The sequence below is a fragment of the Melospiza melodia genome, chromosome Z (genome assembly GCF_035770615.1).
Source record: "Melospiza melodia melodia isolate bMelMel2 chromosome Z, bMelMel2.pri, whole genome shotgun sequence".
Classification (NCBI taxonomy): domain Eukaryota; kingdom Metazoa; phylum Chordata; class Aves; order Passeriformes; family Passerellidae; genus Melospiza; species Melospiza melodia.
Window position 1 is genome coordinate 12,767,697 of NC_086226.1, and position 9,028 is coordinate 12,776,724.

Below are 9,028 nucleotides of genomic sequence, written 5' to 3' on the forward strand. Positions count from 1 at the left end.
TGTAGAGTCTTCTCTCCTGGGCTGAAATTTAGATTTTTTTAGTTACCATGTATGCTATATTGCAATTATTTTGATATTCTAAAGCAAGAAGGTGGAAAGGGAAAGCTTAAAAAAAAGAAGACAATGATGTGGCCTAAATAAAAACAACAAAGAGAATGCTCCCACATCATAAACATTTCAAAACTCAAAGTAACTTCAGAAAGAGTTTTAATCAAAGACAATCACGTTTAAAAATGAAAATATAGTTTAATCCAAACATCTTTAAGAAGAATGCTTCTGGAAAAATTTCCTAAATCCTTCTGCTTAATATTTGCTTAATGCCTGACATCCTTTCTATGTCCCTATCCTTCAGGCTTTTAAAAACCTTTGGCTATCCCAGATCCCTTATCTCAGCAGGTGGTGGCAGGTTGGGCACAAAGCCTTCTGGCTTTAAAGTAACTGGTTAGCCTGTGATATAAATCCATAAACAAAAGAAAGGAAAAGTTAATTTAAGTGTGAATGCATTCACCTGTGCCACTGGCAATCTCAGCAGAAAACCAGGATCAATTTTCCATCTGCTAAGAGTCCTTTTGGTCAAGTCAGCTTAGACAGAGGGTGTACACAAACCCCATATTCTGAAGCCTTGCTGGTATAGTAAGAGTTTCTTTCAAAAGGAACATTTCTTCTTTCCTGTCCCACTCTCCTGTCATTTTCCAAGACTTTCCTCTCTGTGAAATGAGAGTAGGCGGGCTGTGTGTCTCCTTCTGCACCATAAACCTGCCCTGCGGTCAGACGGGTCTCACGTTTCAGGCATGCACAGAAGGAGGGAGCCCTTCCATGCTGCGCTCCCTCGGCGCAAATATCAGGGGCCTGTTTTTAACGCGGGGCTGTTTTTCCCGGGTGCTGGCACAACACTGACCTCTAATGGAGGAACCTCTCCAGTGACAAATCCTAACCTAACAGCATCATTTAGGTAGCGAGGGAGCGAGCGTGGAAAATCTGCTGACCCTCTAAATTGTACCAGCATTTGATTTCCACCACTGTTAAAAGAAAAATAAAAGACAAACAAACAAACAAACAAAAAAACCCATACAAACCCCCAACAACAACTAAACCAAACCAATGAGAAAAGGAAACTAATTGGGATTTTTTTTTCTGTGTTGTTTCCAATGCCTTTTTTGCCTCTCACTCTGTCCGTGTGTGTCTCTGAAATGAGTATGTCACACTTCCATTAGGCATTTGAAAACAGCAATAACGGCTCTGCTTTGCCTGCTTCTCTTAGCTTCTTGTTTGTCATGTGTCCTAGCTCCCTGATCACCTACTGTGAGCACAGGGAATTGAGGTGCTGCTGTTTTGTTTGCTCAGTGCCTGCTTGCAGCCTTGCCTAAGAGGCAGAGTGATGCCTTGTGAAGGCTGACCTAGAAAAGAGACAAGATGGAACCAAAGAATAAAGTAGGTATTTATTAGAAGGCCTTAATGCATCCACCCTGGGCAGTACTAGAGGCCAGCCAGGGCTACACCCAAGATGAACCAAAATGGTCACAAAATGCACGACCAGTCATGGGGTCTCACACTTTTATAAGTTCTGGTCCATTTGCATATTGGAGTTAATTGTCCAGTTATAGCTTTAGCTTATGAAGTCCCATCCTTCCTGTTTTTCTCTCTTCAGTACATGTTTGGTTATGCTCATGGGCCTGAAATTTGGATCATTTGTCCTTGGTCTAGAGAAAGAATTGTTTTGTCTCCCTACTCTGTGAAGAGAGCTTACTATCCCCTAATATGAATCTCAGAAGTAACCTCAAAAGCAGTACAGAATCTGAAAAATATAAAAGCTAAAACCTGAGGCATCAAGAGAAGCTATGGCTGCTTTCTTAACCTCAGTCATGCAAAGTTAGTTACTGACCAAGTCTGTTATTTGCACTGTTACAGGCACTTGAATCTGCTGTTTATACAAATTGTGTGAATGAGAAGGGGAAATTCAGCAGTGTCTCTTTCAGTTTTGCTGCTGCCTCAGAGAAGTTACAGGCCATGACCAATGAGGCAGCATACAGCAGCTCTTTTGCTGTAGATGCTAAATTGTATGGAGAAAAAAGAATCCATTTTTCTGTTATGTAAGATCACACTGCCAACATTTTACTGAGCACGGGCTAGACTGAAATGTAAGGTGAGTCTGCTGAGTATTCATCAAAGATTGGGCCATTGGGTAGATCATTAATTCAACAGAACATTTTTATTGTGGAGTATAGGACAGCTGCTGACTGTCATGAGGAGAAGAGCAGCAGAAAGCAAAAATGCAGCAGTGGAGAGCTTGGGGAAGACCATACTGTTCGTTCTGTTTGAGCTATTGCATAAATTTGAGCTGGAACAGCTTCTCATATGGGATGATGAAAAGTGATTTGATAAAAAACACATGTCATGTAAGGAAAATACTCAAATCCCTGGAAGTTTAGGTGCGGAATAATACATTAAAGACTGAGATCCATAAGAGAATAAGACAAGACCACAGAAATCATAGAAACAGGACCACTGGGGAATAAGTACCTGAAGTTATACAAGGGATTAACAAAAGGATTTGGAAAACAAAGTTTAAAAAATTACTAAGAGATGGAGAAGATCAATGGCTGTATATAAACTGATGTTTTGAGAGCCTTTTTAGAAGATAAGTGAGAGCCTGGAGACATGATTTCTGGAAGTTTTTCTTCTCCAAAGACATAAGAAAGCAGGTCTCCCTATGACTCACTTTCAGAATCAAAATGCAGATGCCCTCAGGGGTTTAGAGAAGAATCATGGTGTTATAGAGGTTGTGACACTTCTTTAAAACTTAGCTAAACAAGTGTCTAATGGGAAAAAAAGCTATTGGAGATGCGTCAGCAGAAGTGAAAGGAACACCCGGCTGTAGCTGCAAATATAAGATGCACAAGATCCTCTGATCCCCATTTTATTCTATGAAAATATAAACTCCCTAAGATTATTAAATAATTTTGTTTATAATTATGTTTTGAATTTGGCAAATTTCTTACATGTCCTATTTGTAAAGATGGAATAAGTAATTTTCATTAGTTTTCAGTAACTTCCAGTGAGGATATTGCAAGTTAGAGAGACCTTTGTTCACAATTTCAGTGCTGAAACATAGGTGTGACTTTGTTTTTATACATTTCTGTGTAATTTTTCCATTCTTAATTTTCTGTGTGCTTCACCTTTTACATAGAGGGTTGTGCCTGAAGGCAGGTGCTCTTTTTATTAATTTCATATTTTTCCTGTAAAGACTCCTGAACTTTACTGAAGAACTATTTTTATTTTTCAATTTTTTTTCTTAACTATGAAAAAAACCAGTATGAATGGTTTGTAAGAAAAAATATCTAAAAAGATGACTTTCTGTTGAAATGAACCCACAAATCCTGGCCGGTTCTTAATCCTAGAATGTTGATTCAGGTGTAGATGATTTACTGATAAACACTAAAACTGCTCCTGTCACAAAAAGAGTAAAAGTGCGCCTTTAAATATTCTTGTGTTATCTGCATTATGCTATCTGGAGATCTTAACAAAGTCACTTGATATGTTCTGTGTCAGCTTCATATTTACATTTGGTTATGCAGATGATTTATCTTTGCCTAATTTACATACCTAACACATTTTCCTATATTAGCTTTCCTTCCTCCTCCCTCCCCCCCATTCCCCACAAATATGAAAAACTTTAACAAATAAAGGTCATATGAAGGGTATTGTTCTGCATCCTAAGCATGTCTGCAAATGTGTTTTTTGTCCAAGTTGCAAAGTACAGGGATGGGGAAGGTTTCAATTCATTCAGCATCTCTTAAACAGGCTGAAATATTGCCTGATTTTAGTGTGAATGGTCTGGTGGATGTAGTAGTAGTCCTGGTTTGCCAATGGTTTTCCTTAGCAATATGATGAGGCTGTGAAGCTGGCAGGACCCCGGAGAATACCGAGGATGCTGGTGTGGCTGAGGCTCTGAGGGCAGCGTGTCCCTCTGTGCCATCAGAGGGCATTCTGCGCACACAGCGGAGCTGTCCTCCTGCTCCTTGTCTGGCTTTACCCTCACTGTGCTTTTCCCACTGCCTCAAACAGCGAGTAAAAAAAGTGGTTTTGGATTTAATTGGGGCAGACGTTAGTTTACAGAATTTTTGAAAGTAGCATAAATACCAGGGAAAAAATTTATCTCTCAGTGTTTCTCTACTTCTCATGGGTCCAGTTCAGCCTGACAGACAGAAAACCCATTGCATGTTTAACAAAAACAGTGATATGCTGAGCAATTTATTGTTTTTAGCCCTGAGAGCTGTATTTTGCACAAATCTGTTTCAAAAGTCTGCTGAGTTCCCAGTTATGCAAGATCTGCTGGTCTTCTGTGGCTATCAGAAGTCCAGTAATCTCAGTGATTTTTGCAAACAGCTAGAAGTTCCTTCACACAGTGTTCCTTAAGACATGGTTCCTTCTGAATGTGGTTAGACATTCAGCATTTTATAAACAACATATAATTTTATATAATATAATGTATTTCTGTACAGAATCTGTAGGACTTATTTTTTATTTAAACAAAGAGTAAATCCAAATAGATCAATCAAGTTCCTTGGCTGGCCTTATTTCCATCAGAAGATTTATTACTGAATTCACAAATCTTGAAAGTTTCTTTTCCTTCTTAGAGAATATCTGAGAATTAGATGTATCACTGCAAAAAGACAGATATGTTTAGGGATATTTCTCAAGGTCAGGAATCAATGCAGCCTGTCTTGGCTTGAAATCTAAGGAAAATGCAGCTTTTTTTCTTTGAGAAATAATGAGGCTTAATAAGCTTCCATCGCACCTGTCTGAAGCTATTATTGTAGTTCTGCTATTTTTTCATCTCAGTTTATATCCAAACTTTCCTCTGTGGTGATGATCAGAAATGAAATAATGAATTCTATGTTTTGGGTGTCATTTGGATTTCAGGCTTCTGCAGGCCTAACTTTCTTCTCTATATCTCTTCCTGTATGTACTAAAACCAGATTATACCAAATTTCATGTTCAAAATGTTCATTGACTATTTTCTCTTCTTTTTTTGTAAGAATATATATTTTTTCACAAGTTTGTTTTCTGGTGTAATACTGCCACAAATCAAACCTCCCTTAAGTGCTCCTCATTCCATTTTATTTTGTTACTTGTTTTGCTCACCTCCTAATTTTTTTCTTCTGTCTTCTTGTTTTGCTGTAATATAAATTTCTACCTGTGCAGTGTCAAAGCTAAGACCAAAAAATGTTGTCATTTCCTTCCTTGGTGAAGCAAAGGGTTGCCTGTGATGCAAAGATAAAAGCATTTCCTTCCCCATAGTTCTATATAGCATTGTCAAGAAAATAGACTAAAGGAATAAATTCATGGTTTGCATTACTTTGAATTGTCATTCATATTTGGAATCAGGGAAAACAACCTGGAAGTTTGAAAAGCTTTAATCAAGATAGTGAAACTGTACAGAAGTTCAGTGAACAACATATCCACATGCATATTGTTTCTAAACAAACCTGTTTGTAAAAGTAGCTAGACACTTGATTCATGCCAGAAGAGTAACTGTGCACTTCCTGTGCAGTTTCTGATGTAGGATTTTGCAAATATAAATATTCCATATATATTTGGTGTCCTCTAGTAGAAGTTAAAATATCCCTGTGGCAGCTAGAAATCAGCAGGCAACAGCACAGCAAGATGCTATTTAGGTAGTCCTTGTTCAGATCCTGTTTATCTATATGGAAATCTAGAGTAAGTCAAGTGACTTGAATTATTGGTGTAAACAAATGTGGTATTTTTATCTTTAGTACTTGATTCTACACAGTGGGATTACAAGAGAAATAAAAAAGTAAAAATACCTGGTTTATATTTTAAAAGAAAATTTAAAATTTTTTACCATTGTCCATTACGTAAACTTTCCTTAGGATTCAGGAAGAATTCAATCATAGTGTAAAGCAGAAAAAAATTTAACCAGAAAACTCATAACTTTGTGAAGTGTTATTGAGAAGCACTTTCTTTATTCAATCTATTTCACTATTCTTCAAGTAGCACTTGCAATAGGCTACCTTTTTCACCTCTAAGTATCACAAGGCACTTTTACTTTTGAAACAGGATTAACAGCTTCAAGTCAACCTCTTTAGTAATACTGCATCCAGGGAGGGTGATTGTTTGGACATAGGTACCATGATAAATTGTAAACACAAGCTACTTCAGAAGTTCTAAATTATTTCCAGAGCAAAGATGGCCTGAAAAGTTATGCAGATTTCTTGCTTTGCAACATTTATCTGTAAAAACACTAATCTTGAAATTATCAGTTTGATTTAATAATAAAGTACTTACAGAAAGATACATATGAAGAGTTTAAAGAAACTGAATTTCTAAGGAAATAAATTCAATTGGTTTGCTAAACACAAAACACCACACCACACCACTCTTGCCATCCACCTATACTGAAGATATACAGATAAATTCCCTTATCTTTTTAGTTACAAATCCTGCTGAAGCAGAATAAGATAGTAGATTTTTTAAAAAAATCTAGTTAGAAGGTGTGATCCCTTCCCATTTCTTGGTTAGTGTCACATTGACACTTGACTGCAGAATTCCTCTGGATACACAAATTAATTTGTCAGTTTAGCCTTGAAAGAAGTTGTTTTCCTTAATTTTGAATGCCAAAGTCAGTAAATCGAATAGAAACCAATTGAGGTGATGAAGGACCTAAAAAAACCAAAAAAGTTTCCTCATGCCCTTAAAAGAAGAAAGCCATATTCAAGGATTTGAAAAGTGTTAGAAATAAATTTAAAGTTTTATAGTTTCATCCACAGCAGTTTTAGTGCTAATGCATTCATGTAGTAAAACATAAATTAATTTACTTACCATGATTTCAGGTTTTTGTCTCTGCTGGGCAGTATGGACTGTACTAGAGAGAGTAAAAGTTCTTTGTCCCTCACTGTGAATGTTTCTTTAGAGAGTTTATATGGTCTATCCAGCCTTCACATGAAAAGATATCAGCAATATTCTTGTTTTGCACCGTATCAGAGACCTAGCAGAATTGTAAACAGTATTTGTTTGGGTTACATTGCACGTCTGTGAAGGATGAATTGGTGTTATTCATTCATTCCAAGATTTTCATGAGAACCAGGTCCATGCTGATAATAAAATTATATAGTAATTCTTTTCAGTAAACTTTGACTGAATTAAAAAGGCAAATGTATTTTGGTTTTGTTTTTCATACTCAAGGTTCCTGAATTTACATATATTTAGGCTTCACTGTAAATGCCATACATGTTTCCTTCTGACCCAGACTTTTCATGATGTTCAATGCCTGAAGGAATTTTCTATCTCTAATAAGCTGAACTATATCAATTAGCCTTTAATTATTGAGCTTATCATAGATGATACTATCAGAAAAATAGGATTGTCCTAGTCTGACAGGGTATTACAGTTCTATAGTGCTGCAGACTTCGTGTGCACAAAAATTAAAGGAAGAAGGGCATATGACCATAAAGTTCAGTGAACTAGATCTAGGAAAAAAAACAAAGACTAAAACAAAGTGCTTAATGAAAAGGGGTGAAAGAAGGAAGAAAGGGAGTGAAGTCCTGGCTAATACAGAAAAGAGGTAGTGGTATATGTTGGTGATGCCTAACTTCTAAATAAAAATCAGTTGAGTTTTCAGTAAGCAATGTTCTCAGTATGAATTAATGGGGATAAATAAATATTATAGTAAAATAACAGAGAGTACTGTATCTGTGTCAGAAGCAAGGTTTAAACTGCATTCTGTGGGGAAATCAGGATTTCCCTAAAATCTCAGTGCTATGTCACTGAAAAGATTACTGTATTGCTGTAAGTCTCAAACAATTTGCTTTCTATTAAACTTTCAATGGAATATATAAATACAACCTATTATATAGATAATAGCAAATACAGCTACAGATACTTATAAGGACAATTAGCAAACACACTACCTATTTTCCTAAAATCAGGAAATCACCAGGGCAGCTACATGCTTATTTTCTTGAGCACAAGAACAATTTTGAAAAAACTATTTGAATGAGAAACATCAGCTATATGTAGCTACATCTAATGTAGGTTTCACTAATGAAGGATTATGTTTGAATAAATTAATACCTGTTTTGCAAAGTTTAGCTGGCATTTAAGGCAAATATAATACAATTTACTTGATTTGTCTAGATTTCAGCAGAGTATTTCAGATGATATCCATTGTTGAATTTTAAGTGACAGGAACTGGGAGAAGATGTGACCTGTCAGAAAGAGTGTAAGGAAAACTAGGAGATGGTTAAAGCTGCATCACTTTAGCTGAAAAGGAATTACTGAGTTTAATTGGGATTACTCACAGTGTCCTGCAGGCATCAGTCATGGGACTCATCCTGTCTGATCCATTACTTGGGTCTGGTTCAAGAGAAGGTTCTTGAATTAGGAATCTTGTTCAAGGGCCTATACTGATGTTATCTGAAGGTGTTCTAAACTAAGCAGTTCTCATCCTGGGGGGAATCAAGTGGTTATACAGGAAGGAGAAGAAGAGTTTTTGTATTGGAGTGATAGAGCTCAACCAAATTTTAATTACAAAGTCATGTACTTAAGGCTAGAAAGAAATTTTTTTTGCTTTGTGCCAGGGACAAAATGAGTCACTAACATGACATGCACATGTGGAAAGTACATGTAATTTGAGTGCAGATTATCATTGAGGCAAATGATTTTTGGGAGAGGCAGGAAAAGAATTTGTGCAGAGACCTGATAAGGGCTTGTTTAGTCTTGTGTGCAGCTCTGGTTGGCTATGTTGAGTGACCAAGTGGAGGCTTACAGTGTGAGTAGGACTTCCTGGCTTCTGAAAAGACACTGGAAGAAGGAGTATTTATACAAAAAAATATGGGATTGAAATAAGGTGTGTCTAAATAAGTTGCAACTATATTTAGAGTGGGAATTATATTATAATTTATATCCATTCATGTTCAGAAATGCTCTTCCAAAGAGCATAGAGGAGGAAGGAGATCAGTAAGGCTTGCTTGTGCTACATCAGCAATTTAGGAAAGACATTTAATAA